At 43.1% G+C, this 18,178-nt stretch overlaps 1 protein-coding gene across 1 annotated transcript in view; it reads left to right on the top strand.

Annotated features, from left to right (window-relative positions):
• The first annotated feature begins 12,365 nt into the window (after positions 1–12,365).
• Positions 12,366–18,178, top strand: part of ITGB6 (integrin subunit beta 6) — an 86,287-nt gene continuing 80,474 nt past the window's right edge. Inside the window, exon 1 of the mRNA XM_029072381.1 lies at positions 12,366–12,568. The gene's annotated coding sequence lies outside the window, so the exon portion shown is untranslated. The remainder of the gene's footprint in view (positions 12,569–18,178) is intronic.

Here is an 18,178-nt window from a genome sequence, read left to right as displayed (position 1 = left end):
TGTGTAGTAGGTGTTTTTAATGATTTTTCACATGTGTAAGGTAGTGAAATGCAAGAGGGGGAAAAATGTTTTGTGTGAAACACATTTTCTGACTGGGGCAATTTTAATAGGATAAATTGTTTGTAAGGCCGTATGCCAACAGTTTCCTCTGGTAGTTTGACTGATTTAGGAAATCTGCTGTATGATGCAATGTAAAATCTTTTTTGCCTTTTTTCAAAAGAAAAAAACTAACTTGATGTTCTAGTTTTAGTGTAGGTAGCATAGGGAGTAGGGATGGGGGGGAGGGCAGGGGGTTGTGGGGGGGCGGGTGGGGAGGGGGCGGCTGGGCGGGGAATCACCGAATGTTTCGTCCTTCCTTTATACTAATGATAGTGCTTTAGAATGAGGATTATGCTGAGATCTAGCAAACAGAAATTTTGCTGTTGCAGCAAAATGGCAAAAGCTAAAGTAAAGGAATTATTTTCAAACATAAGCTGAGATATGAATAGAAGCGGAATAGATTGGATACTTAGCGCTCGCTCTATATATATTAGGTAAACTTTAAAAAAAAAAGAGACTTGGCACTTTTAAAGGTAACTTTACCAAAGAACAAAGAGCCAGTAACCAATAGCTCTGATTTATCTCAGCATTGCATCTTCTGTACTCTTTATTTTTTGCCGGACCAGTTTGCGGTTAGGAGAATGTGCCTTTTTTGTACATTTGCATTTAGGTTTTATAATTTTAATTGATGTATGGACACAAAAAGCATGAAGGAAGACTTGGATCCAAGCAGTGCCACGCTTTACATCATCACTACAAGTGTTAAGTGTAAAGAAAACCAATTTTGAAACTATGAAATTCCTGATTCATAAATACACAGTCATTTCTACTTTACATATTAGATAATTCACTGTTATTAAAGCTCTTTTATTACAATTGCATACATTTAAAAAAATAAAGGCTAAATTAAGTTGTCTTCCAAAACTGTGTACTTGTCTGGTCAACTGTGTATGATCAGTTATCTACCTCAAAGTTTATTTCCTTTTGTATTGGGACAGGTTGCAGGCCCTCCCTGTTTCCACAGACCAAATCATCCTAGCTCAGGAGCTAGGGCTAAGCAGTTATTTCTTTCAAGTATTTTTTAGTTTTTAAATTTTATGTGTGTATTTGAGTATAGATGTCGGTGACATTTCATAGTTTCAAAAAATAATTGCTGCTCTGAGAAGTGTAGATTCTAGTGAATTACATAGTCATACGAGATGTGTTTTGTTTTTTTTTTTGTTTTGTTTTTGTTTCTTTTTTAAAGTTGTGGTATTATTGGTTCTATGCTCCCTGGAATATTACTGCTTTGTAAAAGTCCAGACCTACTGCAGCACCTTCCCTGTATATTTCCAAACCTGGATCTCTCACTACTTGATATTTTTGCATTAGTTAAGACAGAAATATGATAGCTCTGTAAGAGGGAGGGAAGACCTGCTGCTAGAAATGTCTGAACTAAGTGCCATACTCGTCGTCTGGGTAAGATTTGGGAAACATAACCTCTGTACATAAAGAAATAATCAAGTTAAACATCACATAGTAGACAGCCATTAAATTATAAAAAAATTAATTTATGAAGAAAGACCTTTTGTACAGATTGAAAAAAAAGATTTTCATAGAGATATCTATATGATCAAGAGAGTTAATTTTTTATTTTTGTTTTACTAGTGCCACAAACTTGCCAGTGGTAACTTATTTGTCCGGTTCAAGATAACTCTGTAGTTTTGTTTCCTAGGACTTGTTGTTAAAACGCCAAAAGACATTTTTGAACTGTAAATTTGATTAGATTGTTAGCTTTTTTTCTGTTTTATTTCTTTTGAAAACTTTTGAATAAAAAAGATCAAAAATGAATGCATTTTGTCCTTTTTACCTTGAGTTTGTTTAAAGTTAACATCGGTTAAGAGTACATCTAAGCTGTTGTTGATTCTTCCTTAAAGAAAAAAAGTAATTTAGATCCTCCATAGTAATCCATTAGCTTTCAACATTTGTGTTTGTTTATAGAAAGATAACTAATGAATTACTGGCTGGCTGGCTCTGTAAATGGGCCCTTGGGGGGACCATTTTTCAGCCAAAAACATTTGTTTTAGCACAGCTACCACCTATAAATTGAGCCCCTTCCCCCCCCAAATTTCTTTGGTTTCTCCTTTCCCCTTCTCTCCCCAGCCCTGCTCCACACAGATACGTATCCCAGCAGCAGTGACAAAGCCTTCTGGAGAGCGTTCTGGAATTTTAAGTCCTACCTGGGTTGGAGTCATGCAGTGACTCACAGTGTTATCCGACTTTCCAACTAGCTCAATTTCAGTACTACTTAAGGATACCAGAACGAGGTCTAAACGATTTTCTGCAAGTTTATGGAGAATGACCATAAACACCTGTTCTTTCTCATCCCACCCACTAACTGTTTTAGTAAATTCCCTCTTCCTCTAGGCTGCTGTCTTGGGTGAAACTGATTTGAATTCAGTGATCTTGGCCAAACAGATGAAGTGTTTCTGGGCCTTCGAATGAATTCTACTCCACAACCTCTGGGTAAATGGTCAGGGGTGACTTTCTTTTTCTGGCTACAGAGAACTGGTGGTTTGGAGTAACTCCATTTTTACTGGATAATGCCCCAAAAAAGTAGGTAACCGAAGGTTTTAAACACTCTTTTCCAGGACCAGAAGAAACCTAGCACTCAGTGGAGGCGTATTAATGTCTGTCTCCCTCTCTAGACTGTAAATTTGTTATGGGCAGAGAACTTACATGCCAACTTTGTTATATTATACTCTCACACGTACTTAGTACAGTGCTCTGCACATAGTAAGTGTTCAGTAAATACTCCTGATGATGATGGAGGGAACAGAGAATGAGATTTTCAGACAAATTTTTAAATAAAGCCATTGAGTCCCAACTAAAATTAATCAGAATTTTTTTTAAATGGTATTTGTCAAGCACTTACTGTAATGCCAGGCACTATTCTAAGCGTGCAGTAGATACGAGATAATCAGGTTAGACACAGTCCATGTCCCACATGGGGCTCACCATCTTCATCCCCATTTTACAAATGAGGTAACAGACACAGAGAAGTTGTGACATGTCCAAGGTGACACAACAGACAAGTGGCAGAGACGGCATTAGAACCCAGATCCTTCTGACACCCGTGCTCTCTCCATAGGATTTACTAGTTGGAACTTAATTTGTGTAGGTCCTCATAAGGTAAACTGAGATCACACATCTAGGTCTCACTACCAGTTGTGCCTGAACTTTACTGTAGACTTTCAGCCAACATTGCCCAGGAGAGTGTAAAAACTGCAGGCAAAATCTGCAACTCTAAAATGGAAACTTCCTTAATCTCACAAACAGAGAGCAAAGCAATTCCTTCTTTTTGGCCAAGTACTGTCTGTAAAATACTGCCAGGACTTCACCTGCCTTCCAGCCCAACAGCGGCCTGACCTGGGAGTAGCACTAAAAGCACTGAATTATGAGGAGCCTCTCGACTACTCTAAGCTTCAACTGACCCAGGAGATCTTGCCTCATCAGGCTGATAAGGTCTGAACCGCCCGACTCCGTCAGCTGCCGAGAGCCCTGGTTCTAGACACTGGCCTTAAGTAAATTGAGATGTGACGCATTCAATCTGAGACACAAGAGGAGGTCTGCCCCAGAATGTCATTTTTCTCCCAGATGTTCCTATCCAAAGTCTAGAAAGAGCAGGTATATATTCCTAGTAACTTAATCCTGCTCTCATCTGGAGAATGCATACGTGTCTTTGGACACGCTCAGCGGTGCACTCTTTAGGAGGGAACTGTGGTGTCTCAGAGTGAAAGCTCATCTGGACCATTTTCCGGCCAACTGGTCCTAGTGACATTCAGCTTCAAAACAAGCTGAGCTTCTTGGCTTCTGCCCCCACCAGTCTATCCTGTGCCTCCAACTCACTGGGCCATACTCAAATCCAATTCTCTCCAGGAAATGCATGAGACACTTAGAGACCCAAGATTATTTTTGAAATAGCTACAGTAACGGGATAAATGGTGAAAGCTCTGGAGGCAGGAGACGGGCCTAACTTCAGCCTTCCATATTAGTTAGGGAAACCGGACCTGAGATAAGGAGGAAGTCCTCCCCACCCCCATGAGTCTTCTGATCTGTTATGCTTTAGCAAAGGGCCTTTCCAGCAGTAAGAAGGCATCATCTGATTATTTGGTGGGGATAAAGGGGAGTTATCCTCTCGGGACCATCAATCTCCATTACTCTGAAAGCTCAATTCACTCAAAATTAGAGCTGAAAAATCAAATCATAAATCATTCCAAATCTGCCATTCTTAATTAAAGTGCCACAATACTGTCCCTAATATTCCTCCCCTCTCCAGGTGTGAAGCAAGTCAGATCGAGAGGATGAATCATTCATCATTTAATCAAAAATGTTCAGTCCATGTCTCACCACTCCTCAAGAACCTCCAGTGGTTCCCCATCCACCTCTGCATCAAACAGAAACTCCTTACCCTTGGCTTTAAAGCACTCAGCTCATCAATCTACTACAGCCCAGCCCACATACTCTGCCCCTGTAGCACCAGCTTACTCACTGTGCCCTGATCTCTATCTCACTGCCGACACCTTTCCCACATCCTTGTCCCAGCCTGGAACTCCCTCCCCCTCCGCACATACCAGACCACCACTGTCTCCACCTACAAAACATTATTAGACACATCACCTCCAACAGGCCTTCCCCAATTAAGCCCTTTTTCCCCCAGCTTGCTCTCCCTTCTGCGTCATCTATACACTTGGATCTGTGATCTTTGGACATTTGATAATGCACCCCTAACCCCACAGCACTTATATCCATATCCTTAACCTAGATATTATAAATTATTCATATTAATGCCAATCTCCTCCTCTAGACTGTTAAAATCATTAAGGACAGGGAATGTGTCTGCTAATTCTGTTATATTGTACTTTCTCAAGTACTTAGTACCGTGCTCTTCACAAAGTAAGCGCTCAATAAATACCTTTGATTGATGAATGGGGCAAAGTATATTGACCTGGCCATAACAGGGTCCAACTAAATGCTGGCCACTGGATTAGCCACTCCATGTCTTGGCACAGGGTCTACGGGAACAAAGCAAGCGATTGCCTTATGGTGGTGGAGCCATTAGCTGTGATCCCGTCACCTTTTGGATAGGGTTGGCAACCAAGTTCACACACCCCATTCTGCCCCTTGGAGTTGGGAAAGGGTCTAGAGGTAGAGCCACCCACTTAGCTGCCCTGCAAGGAAGAAGAGGGTGAGGATGTAGCAGTTGCTGCATAGCAGTCTATAAAAAAAAAAAAATGTTGATATTTGTTAAGCGCTTACTATGTGCCGAGCACTGTTCTAAGCGCTGGGGTAGACACAGGGGAATCCGGTTGTCCCACATGGGGCTCACAGTCTTAATCCCCATTTTACAGATGAGGTAACTGAGGCACCGAGAAGTTAAGTGACTTGCCCAAAGTCACACAGCTGACATGTGGCTGAGCCGAGATTCGAACCCATGACCTCTGACTCCAAAGCCCGTGCTCTTTCCACTGAGCCACGCTGCTTCTCATCTATCCATCCATCAGTGGTATTTGAGTGCTGTGTGCATAACACTGAACTAAACGCTTGGTGGAGTACAGTACAGTTGATTTGGTAGGCACATTCTCTGCCCACAAGGAGTTTACAGTCTAGAGGGGGAAACAGATGGTAATACAAATTTTGGATATGTACCTGTACCAGAGATGGGATAAAAAAAAAAAGATAAATCATCTCATCCCACTCCTGACAAGCCTGAGAACTCCACGGGGGGCCGGATCAGACTCTGGGGCCTTTTTGAACGCTGCGGGGCTGCACGTTAGCTGTGCTGCCTTTTGGCCAAGTCACAGCCACGGTGATGTGGCTAGATTGCAGCAACAGGCACAGGGCCGGCCCAGAAGATGGCACTCTGGATGTGGGGTCCCGTGGGATGCGGTGCCCTATTGCTCCTGAGCACCAACCTGAGGTGGGCGGTCGGGGGGGGGGGGGAAGGAATCGGTGAGGCAGCAGGCTTCCCGAGGGGCTTCAGGATGAGAGAAACACTCATGCCCACCCCCAGTCTCTACCGAGAGCCAGAAAAGAGACTGGAGATGGAGGAGAAAACAGCATGGGAGAGTACCTTTTCCTTCCCCTTCCTAACCTCCACTTTTCTGTTTTCTTTTTTTTCCCCTCCCCAGCCCCCTTAAAACACCCTTGTCCAAGTGCACCCCCAACTCCAAAGAAAGAGCTGGCACCTCGGAATGTTATCGAAATGCTGCTACCCAGCCTTCTAGTTCGCAAACCTCAGCAGCCTGACTTCCACGGAGAACACTGTGACACCGGTGGTGAAACGCTTGAGGACGAGGGCGAGGCTAGAAAAGGAGAGTGGAACATGGCCAGCTGCCATCAGGCACAACCCAAAGGCACTGTTTATCCCACTCTCAAACCCAAACTAAACTGACTACGGCAGAGGGAAAAGTGTTTTTCCTTTCCTCTCTCAAGCACATGAAGGAGAGAGGCCGGGAAGGGCTCTCCTAAATGGCCAAACTCCTAAAATTTGCCACCCAGAATTTTGAGATGCCAACCTTCTCCATTAAAAGGCTTTCAGCATACAAAGATTATGAGAGAAACAGAGCGGGAGGTGGAAAAGCAGGCGGAATGGAGGGGGGGAGAATTATGGAGCTCAGTGGAAGAAAAGGAAAAGCCAAGCCATTCCTTCCCCTTAAATACCTTTGCGATGAAATAACCACCCATCATCACTGGGAAAACAACTCAGTACAAATGAGTGCCCCACAGAATCTCATCTATTCCAGATGGTGGTCATGTGATCAGCCCAGGCAGAGGGCCGAATCCTTGCAAAAGCCCGTGGTGGATTTTTAAGTCCAATGGCAATTCTGCAGTCTTGAGGCCAGGGCTGGGGGGACACTCCAGGGAAACTTCTTTTCTGTCTCATTCTCTTTCCTTGCACTGAACTCCATGTCAGGCGGGACTTAACTACCATCCTGTCAGAAGCAGAAGAGTGGCTATAGCAGCAACCTCCTTGCCTTTCTAAAGAAAAGTGCCGAGGCCTTTTTGCTGGAACCCCTAGAGTAGGTTTTTATTTTTCTTCAACCACAGATTCCTTTTGAGGGGCCCAAAGCACATTAGGGGCTAATAACGGGGAGGAAATCGTGTACGTGGCTGTCCAAGCTTTGCACTCCCTCAGCACGGCAGAATTCAGCGGCCCGGCTTTGCCGCCAGAAGCAAGGGTCCCCAATCCCCACCGCCTGGACTTCAGCCCTGGGAGCCTTCTCATTTGGGTTTAATTTTTTTTAAAATGAGGCCCTGATGATTTCCATTTCCCGACACAGGCAGCTCTGTCATCGGCGGCACATTCCATAGACCGGGAGTGATGGTCGGTATGAATTATGACCTGTGACCCAGGTGAAGAAGTGAAGTCAACTGACTCACCAGCACAAACCGTGCCCCACGTACGGGTTGAGGGGAGCTTATTGCCTACTTGCTCGGAAATTCTGTTAGTTTTGTTACAGAAAAGAACCTTAAAAGACCAAATGCAAGAGCATGTGTATTTTTCTATAAAAACCCAGACTATGATATTAATCCATGCTGTCCTTTCTCCTGTATCATATATAGGCCCTGAATGACTTTCTAACAGTAGCAATAATGGTATTGATTAAGCACTTACTATGTGCTAAGCACTGGGGAGGGATCCAAGATATTCAGATCAGACATTGTCCCTGTCCCAAGTTCGGCTCACCAAAGAAGTAGAGAGACCAGGAATCGACTGCACCATAATAATGATAATGATATTTGCTAAGTGCTTATTCTGGTGCCAAGCCCTATACTAAAGGCTGGCATAGATTCCGTGTAATCAAGTTGGACATAGTCCCTATCTCACACAGGGTTAATGGGGAATCTCAATTTTACAGATGGGGAAACTGAGGCACCCTCAGTGCTCTCCAAGCACCCTGACTCCCAGGCATCTGCTTTTTCACTATCCATCAATGGTATTTATTGAGTGCTTATTATGTGCAGAGCACTGTATTTACGCTTGTGAGAGTACTACAGAGTTGACAGACAAGATCCCTGCCCACAAGGAGCTTAGAGTCTAGATGGGGAGATAGACATTAAAATAAATTGTGGATATGTACATAAGTGCTGTGCAGCTGAGGGTGGGGTGGCTATCAAGTGTTTAAAGAGTACAGAACCATATGAATAGGTGATGCAGAAGAGAGAAAGAACAGGGGAAATGAGGGCTTAGTTGGAGGTCTCTTGGAGATGTGATATTAGGAGGGCTCTGATGGTGGGGAAAGCGGTGATCTGTTGGACATAAAAGGGATGGGAGTTCCAGCCAGAGGGAGGATATGGCAAGGGGACGGAAGTGAGGTTGACGAAACAGGAACAGTGAGAAGGTTGGAGATGAACAAAGTGCATGACCTGGGTTATAGTAAGACATCGACAAGGTAAGGTAGGAGGGAGTGACCTGATTGAGTGCTGTAAAACCCATGGTGAGGGGTTCTGTTTGATGTGGAGGTGAATGGGCAACTACTGGAAGTTCATGAAGATGTAGACCAAATACTTTTTTTATAAAAACTATCTGAGCATCAGAATGAAGTACTGGCCTGGACTGGGGAGAAATAGAAGGCAAGAAGGTCAGTGAGGAGACTGAGGCATTAAACAAGGTGAGATAGGATAAGTCCTTGAATCAGGATAGTAGCAGTATGAGTGGAGATTTGGGAATCATCCTTGTAGATATGGTCTTTTACACCAGGGGAGCAAATGAGTTCTCCAAGGGGTGGGTGACTATGGAGAACAGAAGGGGACCCAGGACTGAACCTTGAGGGATGCCCACAGTCAGAGGGTGGGAGGCAGAGGAGCCCACGCTGCTTCTCTACATCTTACAGATGAAGGAATTAAGGCCCAGAGTGATTAACTTATTTGTCCAAGGTCACATAGAGGAACAGTGGCAGAGCTGGGACTATAATCTGGGTTTCCTAACTCCCAGATCAATACTCTTTCCACCAGGCCACACTGACTCTCTCCCTCAACATTTCCTTTCGGGTGGCAATAGAGAATGCTGCTGCCCTGCCCACCCCCCGCCCCCCAACCTCACCACTAAATTAATGAACTTTTGATCCCTTCACTGAAGATGAAAGGAGAGTGCTGTAAGAAAAATTGGAGGAAGAGGTAAGAGTGGCAAAGAAAAATAAAAGGAACAAAGTAACATATGAGTACAAAAAGCAGGTGGTGGTTGGACCAAGAGACAGAAACAGGAAGAAAAGTTAGTTTTCACAAAAGTTAAATTGAGTTCAGTTAGGAGGTATCCTTGCCCCTGCTCTCCTTGATGTTTCAAGTTCTGTGCAAAAAGTAGTCATCTCCTAAGTCTCCATATCTAAGCCTGGAGGTCAAAAACAAACAAAATTTGAATGCTGACCAAGTAAAAGGGGAGGTAAATTGCAACTTTGGAGTTTATAAGGATTCCCCTGGACCTCTGCTCTATTCCTACAGCATATTTTGCAGTGCAATTCCCCCATTCTGATTTAATTAGCTATCACATGATAAATAATTAGCCCGTTATTTAATTAGCTATCACATGATAAATGAATGGCCTTACACATTCTTCAAAGCCAGGAATAAGACTCTGAGTGCCTTTCCTTACTGCCAGCCCTGAATCATACCTGGATGAATAAAACCCACAGATAATCCAAAAATTTACAGGCAAACCAATTAGTAGAGGTTAGCAGAGTATGTGAATTATTTACATAAATAGTGTGGGGCCGGAGTCGTCATAAAAGTGCTTAAGGGTTGCACAGTCAGTGCATAGTTGAAGCAGAGGGAGGGCATAGAGGGGGAACCAGGGCTTAGTTGGCAAGGCCTCTTTAAAGAGATGTGATTTTATTAGGAGGCTTCTGAAAGTGGGTAGAGTGGTGAACTGTAATTCCAATCACCTCCCCATCAATCAAGGAGAGAAGAAAAAAGAGGAGGGGCACAGAGAATTCCCAAACAGGGAAATGCACTTCTAAAGAAATCTGGCTGGATGAACTAAACAAGTCGGGTGCTGAGGGCAGTGCAAGAAAACACATTGGATTTCTATTCCGGGAGGCAGCATCTCTCCAGCCACAGCCACTGGGTGTTTGCGGAGAGATTCATTCTGTCCCAAACTACTCCACTTGGCAGGACCCTGAGTAAACCTATATCCTGATGTCTGCACCAGCTCAATACACCCAAACAAAAACAAGCAAGGGAAATGAATGTCTTTCCTACCCGTCACATGCTACATGTCAGAATTTATAGAACTATTTTAATGGATGAGAGAACCTAGCCTTTCAGCTTGAAACAGTCCCTTGTCTCTAATCACACCCATTAAAAATAGTGGTTCAAAGTGCCCCTGGGATGAGGTAGTCTGATTTACAATCCATCCATCAAAAACAATCCGGTTTTGCTATCTAAAACTGGGAACACCAAAGGTTTGTTGTTGTTCTGACCTTGCCTGCCTAAGAGAGCTTCCCAGAAAGGCAGAAAGACAAACAGGCCATCCTGGTATGCAGACATGGCATATCCTAAACCCTGATGGCACCAGTTTAGTAACAAGGGTTGACATTTATCGTAAGATTTCTAGACTCTTTAGTGAGTGAAGAGAGTGGTTACCAGATCATAAAGCCATACTGTGACCAAATATCAACCAAGGTATAAACCAAATACCCACCCTACCTCTATAACACCAGCGGCAATGAGTCCTTTTCTAGATATCAACAACTAGTCGTTATAATAAAAAAAACTGTACATTTTTTCCCTCTCGAGTGATGAAGGCTTTTTCTTACCAATGTCCTACTTTGCTTTAGGAGAAAATTAAGGCTGAACTCTGTGTTCCATTTTCATCCTGCATTTAATGGTGACAATAAACAAACCCGATGGGACCCCCAAGCTCTTTGCGACAGACAGCAACTCTCTCTTGGCAGGGGAGTGAAGGATGGAATTTTAACAATGAATTTCCTTGTTTTTATAGGTTTGAGTCAAAAGGCCAACTTCTTCCCTGAAATATGCATGAAACAACTTCCATTGAAGTTATTCATGTTTGCCCAGGGCAGATTTTAGCTGAAAGACTCAAACATTAGGGGAGTATTACATAGCATTCCCTTTTATTCCTTTAAAGTGTGCACTGGGGGCAATCAGTTGGTGTAAATGAGACAAAACTATTCCCTAGATTAGAGTAAACATTTATAATGGAATGAAAAGGCACTTTGACCTTTCGATACCTAGCTCCAGCAGACTTCTTACTAAACCTGATCAAATCCCTCTAAAGTCTGAAGGACAGCAAACAGTTCATTTTGTGTACTTGAAAAAATTTTAATTTAGCTCAGTTTCAGATACCTCAAAAAAACCCAATTTATATGGCTTTCTCTTTGATGTTGTTGAATTCAGTCTATGTTGACTACAAATATAAAGATTGATATTCCACTGAACTTCATCAGCCATCAATCTAATTTTTCCCTCCAACATCCAGACCCCTTTCATCTGAGTAGATCGAGAGGTGCATTTGGAGAATAAAAACAAAATGTGGCTACTGACTTTAAGGCTTTCATAGCCACCATCAGTTCGAATTTGCTTTTCGCTCAACATAGGTTGGAAGTGAAGCCCAATTTTCCAAGGTGACATATTCTAGGACCTCATTGCCTTCTCCAAAGAAGATACAAAATTCGAAAAAAGTTCAACCCCAAAGACACCAATCTGGCCAAGACTGTACAACCTTTACCTCAGAAATGAAGATAAACTGAAGTTATGCTAATCTAGATTGGAGGACAGACTCTCTAAGGCTGGTCAAATGCCCTATCTGATAAACTTTTCCTGGCATTTTCTCACTTCATAAACTCTGTTTAGGGAGGGGGGCTTCAAACAAATGCTAGCAATAAAACAGGCTTATCTGAAAATGGATAAGTATTCACTCAAATGGAATGTTAATGCAAACATCCATATGATACTCAAAACAGCCCTGCTCCTCACTTCAGAACATCGGTCTGTATTCCAACATGACTGTCAAACTGTCCCAAGCTATATTTAGATATTAAAATTGGAGTCGACTCCATGCCCCTGCTATAGTTACCCTGACATTCATATTTTGACTAAGTTTGAATGTCTTTTAGCAGCATATGAATTTTATCCTCCAACTTTACTTACATTATATCTCCAAAAGAAGTAACGCCCTGGCATGGCTTAGCCATTTGTCAGCCAGAAGTCTGGTTACACATTTGCTCGTCAATCTAATTTTAACCTATTCTCATATGTGCACTTGGTGCTCTATGTAAATCAACCAGACATTCTGTCATTCACTAGTATCTCCATAGCCTTCTAAATCCATGTGCTTTTATCAAACATTTCCCTTGCATTTGAGGAAGGGAAATTAAAATGAATGAGGTCTTTTCTGGATGGTTTAATACCAGAACATTGTAACTCTGTTTATTACCACAACAAGGATAAATGATTTGCCTGCCAAAGATTTTTGATAACCGGTCCAGTAATGCATTCCAGCACTTTCTGAAATTAAAGGTCTGCCTGGAAGGTAAGTAGCATAATGCATGGCTAATAAACTCAGAACACATATTTGGGATTCTAAATGTTTTGTTGTCATCGTAATATATGGTGTGCATCAGGGGCTCCCTCAAGTGTGTTCATAATCCCATTCATGCTTTCATAATGTATTCATTAATATTTTGGTTCGGACACTAGTCCTGAACCCTAGCAAAGGGCATAGTTGCAATTACTAATTTAGTATGCTTCTTTGTGATTATACCAAAATATTACTCTTTGGGATTTTAAATTCCCCATACCAACAAATCTGCTGTGGCTTTGGGGAGAAGAATATTTTTCTACTAACCTGCTACCAATTTTACTCTTGCCAAGTATATTTTAAGTTATTACTGCATTTGTTTTATTTGTAAAATGGAACAATAAAAGACCATTAAGGCCCTAACATTCCCATTGACCCTTTGGCATTTTCCAGTTTGAAATGAACTCCAAACACGACCTGCATTCTGAAATGGAGTCCAAATCCCTGACTTGATACTGGGCAAGTCACTGAACCGCAGTTAATTCAGCTTCCTTAACTGTAAAGGAGAGATGCTAATGGGGAGCTGACTCCTGGGGGGGTTGTTGTGAGGAATAATTGCGTGTGAATGACCTTCCTTCTCAGGAGTCTACAGCAATGACAAAGAGTTCAGGAGAATACAAAGTCCTATATCGCCTGACACCACAAGTAGTTTAAGAATGGTTAGTAGTCACATAAAAATGCTCTGTTTCTGCTAGTGACTTAAGAATGTTTAATCATGAAAGTGGATGCTTACCCTAAAATGATTTTTAAATCTCTGATGGATCATATATTTTACCTCATTTGCTGCACTAACGCCTGAAAATGAAAGGATGGGCTAGAATCTGGTTGTGTGGGGGCTTTCCTCTGTTTGTATTCAGAACTAATCTAGTACATGTTTATTTATAGAACTACTATACATCTAGGGACGGACTTTGTGATTATGCGTGAAAATTCCCTAGAATCCTTTGTAAAAGCTCACAGAGATAAAATGGGCATTTCCATCGTTTTCTTCTTTACCTGACTCACTCCCTCTAGTGTTTCCAAATATGAAATACTTGGCTTCATTCACAATTGCCATGGACCAGTGCAACTGTATGTTTTATTTGAAGCTATTTTTCAGCTGCATTGGCCTAACTGAATTTATTCTAGTCAGTGCATTCAATCGCATTTATTAAGCACTCACTGTGCAAAGCACTGTACTAAGCGCTTGGTAAAGAACAATACAACAATAAACAGTGACAATCCCTGCCCACAACAAGCTCAATGTCTAGAGCGGGGGGAAGACAGACATTACAGATATATACATAAGTGCTGTGGTGCTTAGGGTGGGGGGAGAGCAAAGGGAGCAAGTCAGGGTGACGTGGAAGGGAATGGGAGATGAGGAAAAATGGGGCTTAGTCTGGGAAGGCCTCTTGGAGGAGGTGCCTTCAATAAGGGTTTGAAGCGGGGGAGAGTAATTGTCTCTCGGATTTGAGGAGGGAGGGCATTCCAGGCCAGAGGCAGGAAGTGGGCCAGGGGTCAGTGGCGAAACAGGCGAGATCGAGGTACAGTGAGAAGGTTAGCACCAGAGGAGCGAAGTACATGGGGTGGGTTGGGGAAGGAGAAAAGTGAGGTGAGATAGGAGAGGGCAAGGTGATGGAGTGCTTTAAAACCAATGCTGAGGAATTTCTGTTGGATATGGAGGTGGATAGGCAACCACTGGAGATTTTTGAAGCAGGAGACATGTGCTGAACGTTTTATAGAAAGTTGATTCGGGCAGCAGCGTGAAGTATGGACTGAAGTGGGGAGAGAGAGGAGGTTGGGAGGTCAGCAAGGAGGCTGATGCAGTAATCTAGGCGGGATTTGTATGGAGAGGAAAGGGTGGATGGCATCTTGTTCTAGCAGTCTTGACATTAAAGATACTTTGTGGTATCCTTCAGAAGAGCTAGTTCATGGCCACAATGGAGCAAGCATGCAGGAGTTGCCTCAATGACACTCACATTCATGAGTGATCTCACCATCAGTAGTAGCTCTTTCAAAGGCAAAGGGCAACTATCACTACTACTATATTTGTAGAAATGTTAAAACGGGGGGGGGGGGGGGGGGGGAGAGTGAATTTTGTTGGGACTTCAAAGTCTGGCTTTTGGTGAGTTTCACTTGAGAATTAGATCAGTTCTAATTCTTAGTTCTAATTGAAGCAGCATGGCTCAATGGAAAAAGCCCAGGCTTGGGAGTCCGAGGTCATGGGTTCGAATCCCGACTGCCACTTGTCAGCTGTGTGACTGTGGGCAAGACACTTAACTTCTCTGTGCCTCAGTTACCTCATCTGTAAAATGGGGATTAACTGTGAGCCTCACGTGGGACAACCTAATAACCCTGTATCTATCCGAGCACTTAGAACAGTGCTCTGTACATAATAAGTGCTTAACAAATACCAACATTATTATCAGTTTCGGGTTTCTGACTCCTTTTTTATTAGTACCGAATTTCTTAAATTTTACAATAGGAAAGGGCTAAATATAACTGCTTTAATAGCCAGAAGATAAAGTATTTGGATTCAAAGTGAAAAAGATTTTAATTCCATTAAACGGAATATGAAATCTCAGTATCTCTCAAATCGCCCAGGACAAGGAACCCATTATAAAGCTTGTCTGAACTTTAAATCATTTTCCTTTTCCACCATCCCCCACCCCCAAAGAACCCCCCCATAACTGTTGTTGCTGCCTGTTAAATCAGCAACAGCTGATTCTAATTCCAAAAGCTAACTATAGCAATACCAAGGTCATTCAGGGTCCTTCTACAACCCTTAGCTAAGAAAGTGCCCACCCTTAACCAAAGAAGAATTCAGATAGCTGATTAATTTAGATGCTGATTCTCCTGCTCGAGACCATGATTAACTGTGCCTAATATACTGCTATCATCAATAGAGACAAGACATTTAGCCCAACCACACTGAACTCCCCCCAAAAATACATAATTATAAGGCCTCATCTTCATCAAAAATTCCATTCTCCACACCTAATTTGAAGTCACTTCCTCCTCCATCGTAGAATGGCTTGCAATCAAGATTAGTCTAAATCTCAAAAGTAATCTTAACATTAGAACTGGGCCATCTGGAGCACAGAATCTGTTGAGGTAGAGGTTCAGTGTCTGAACTCCACTAACACTGGAGTCCCTTCCAGCAAAAGGCAGAGCAGGGTCAAAGTCAGGAAGGAACGGAGCAAGGACGAGATAAGTGCTGAATCTGGAAGAGTGGCTCTAATTCATCTCAAATATTGATATCCACAACAGGACACATGACATCCTATCACGGGAAATGGACTTGCTTTCATCATCCGGTTCACTAATATCCCTTCCCCATCACTATCTATTACATAAGTGAATGTTTAGTGCAGGAAATGGCAGCCTTCAGCAGCTACAATGGTTGTCACCCCAGTTTCTGCCTGAACCTTTTTCCAGACTCATGGTGCCCCTTCCCATATAGGGCAGCTGTTCCAGAATCCCAGACCATCACTCAGAGCTCCCAGCCATTTTCTCCCAACTCCAGCTTTGCTTTGATGGTAGGTAGGGACCCCACAAATTATAACTCTGGATGAAGCCACAGAGCTAAAAATGGCAAATGAAGCTGACTGTTTTTCTATGGTCCTTGTTAAGTGCCAGACACCCTGTACTAAGCTCTGGAGTAATTAGAAGATAATCTGGATGAACACAGTCTATGTCCCACATGGGCTTCACAGTCTTTATCCCTATTTTACAGATGAGGTAACTGAGGCCCAGAGAAGTTAAGCAACTTGCCCAAGGTCACGCGGCAGATAGGTGGCAGAGCTGGTATTAGAACCCAGATCCTTCTGATTTCCAGGCCCACACTCTATCCACTCGGCCACGCTGCTTCTCCAAGTCTCAATTCCTCTGCCCCAATCAATAGCAACATCAACTCACTGACGCAGGCCTTCAGCAGATACCCAGGCTTCCTGACATTTAAGCTGACAGCCCTATGAGTTAAGCAACCAGTCGAAAGCTAGGTAAAGCCTTGCATTCCCCAATCGTCATCTCTCCAACAGTAAATCTGCCATGAAAATAACCCAATTCCCTGAGAAACAGTGGGTCTTCAAGCCTCTAGTTACCATAGGCCCCGGAGGTCCCAGTTCACATCCTAGACTGGCTAACCGAGATCACATTACCACAACAGGTACAGCCCAGCCAAAGTGTAACCAAATTTCAGATGAAACTGAGAATCAGTTCCAGCTCTTGGCTAGAGTCACAAAGATCAAACCCAGGCCCTTGGGCAAAAATGTACTTGGTAATTTTGTGAATGTTGGCGAGTGCACTTGGCAGTGCCCCTTGAAATCACATGGAGGGGAAGAGGAGGTAAGAATGAGGCCCAGAATGTCTTTTTTGGACACAGTAAATTCAGCCTCATCTCTGTCCAAATGGCTGCATCACAGTCATTTTCTCTTAAGAGGGACCAGATGAAATGAAATCTGCCCTCACCCCAACCGTCTTTCTCCTTTTCCTCGAGGAAGAGGGAAGCAGACATCTAGGAGGGAGAGCTTCAACCAGGATGGGCAGGAAGGAGCAGCCCCAGACATTATTCAAAGACACATTACCCATGTACGCCTTAGAGAAGGGGAGGCAAGCCACACCTGGATCTTTCTGGCCTAATCCAGGCACAAGTGGCTACACCATCCGGAGCTGCTCTTTGGAAAGGAAGGCAAAAATACACTGCAGCTCACCTATCTAAGAACTTCTTGAAAATGAATCAGACTATCAGCTTCTTCCCAAAATATTCCATCTCAGTATATGAAAAAACAAGGAGGCAGTCAGACAAGCCACCCCAAACTCCACCAGGACAAACTATGTGAGTTAAGTATTCCATGCCAGTTTTCTGTCTGACAAAAACTCATCTTGGCTATTGTCCACATCTCTTAGTACGATCAGTTAGTTATAAATCAGGTTGTACGTTATGGAAACTGCTTAAGGTTACATCAGGTCCCAGGCAACTGAAATGAAGGCTGTGTATTTAGAATATGCTTCTACAGAGAAAATAAAATCACTTTTGGTATTCAGAGCTGGGACACAGAGCCAAACAGCTTTTGGAGACAAGTAATTCTGGTTCGAGTTTTTGAAAAATTATAGTTACTCTTGGCCTTGCTCTGAAACTTTTAGAGAGAACCTCCAGGAGCCCAACCTTTTTGAGTTCCATACACTTTCTCTCTAGAACTTTTCCATGGCATAATTGGGTGGGGCGGATGGCACAAAGACCCAGAACACAACTGCCCACTGGGCAATCTAGGAATGTTGTGTTCTAACAATCCTGAACTTTGCCTTTTTTAAAAAAACAAAAAACTAAATGCTAAAATAATCAGGTTGGACACAATCCCTATCCCACCTAGGACTCAGAGTCTTAATCCCTGTTTTACAGATGAGTTGAGGCACCGAGGGGTGAACTGACTTGCCAAGCTCACAGAGCAGACAAGTGCAGGATCTGGGATTAGAACCCAGGTCCAGGCTCTTTCCACTAGACCATGCTGTTTCCCCAGGCACCTGCCCAAATACATTGCCAATGCTGATGGGATGACACTTTTGATTAGTGATATCCCATGC

Source organism: Ornithorhynchus anatinus, chromosome 9 (genome assembly GCF_004115215.2).
Source record: "Ornithorhynchus anatinus isolate Pmale09 chromosome 9, mOrnAna1.pri.v4, whole genome shotgun sequence".
Taxonomy (NCBI): Eukaryota; Metazoa; Chordata; class Mammalia; order Monotremata; family Ornithorhynchidae; genus Ornithorhynchus; species Ornithorhynchus anatinus.
The sequence above is the reverse complement of the archived record's forward strand: the minus strand, read 5'-3'. Positions and strand labels throughout refer to the sequence as shown.